This window comes from Pinus tabuliformis, chromosome 5_2 (assembly GCF_031772625.1).
Source record: "Pinus tabuliformis cultivar Carrire ecotype Pingquan chromosome 5_2, CPIR1, whole genome shotgun sequence".
Classification (NCBI taxonomy): Eukaryota; Viridiplantae; Streptophyta; class Pinopsida; order Pinales; family Pinaceae; genus Pinus; species Pinus tabuliformis.
Window position 1 is genome coordinate 437,452,270 of NC_142306.1, and position 635 is coordinate 437,452,904.

Consider the following 635-nt stretch of genomic DNA (forward strand, 5'->3'; position numbering starts at 1 on the left):
CTCCGCTATTTAAATAGTAGAGTAGATTCTTGTGTTTTAGTACATTACAATAGTTTCGAATCTATAGGAAAATCTACATGGTATCAGAGCTGATGATAGTAAACAAGGAACTTTCGAAGTTTTTAGTTTTGGGTTACAAGTGAAATTGAAATTTGCAATACATACTTCAGTATCAACAGAAGGCTTCTATGATTTGCGACTCAAGTATTCCTTGGAAAGCAGCTCAAATTATATAGCCTAGAAGGACAGAATGGAGGCTCCGCTGGAGGGTAATGATGCTTGGAGATTTCATTGATCAGATGCATAAAATCTGGCCGAATAGAAGAAGTGTGTGGTGAAGACGAGTGGGATAATCCTTGAGGGAGTTCGAGACCACATTGTCTCGAGTATCCATGAGAAGGAATCCCGGTATGCTATGTGTAAAGCATTGGTGGACCTATTCCAAAACAACATTGACCATAGAAAGTTGGCACTGAAACAAAATCTTTGAAAAATCAAGATGGAGACAGGCAAGAGAATTCCAAAATACTTCACCAAGTTCACTCACTTTTGTGATGAGTTTGGAAGCGTTGGAATAAACATTATCGAGGATGATATGGTGAGTCTATCTCTCCTAGGCCTTCCCAAGAGTTGGA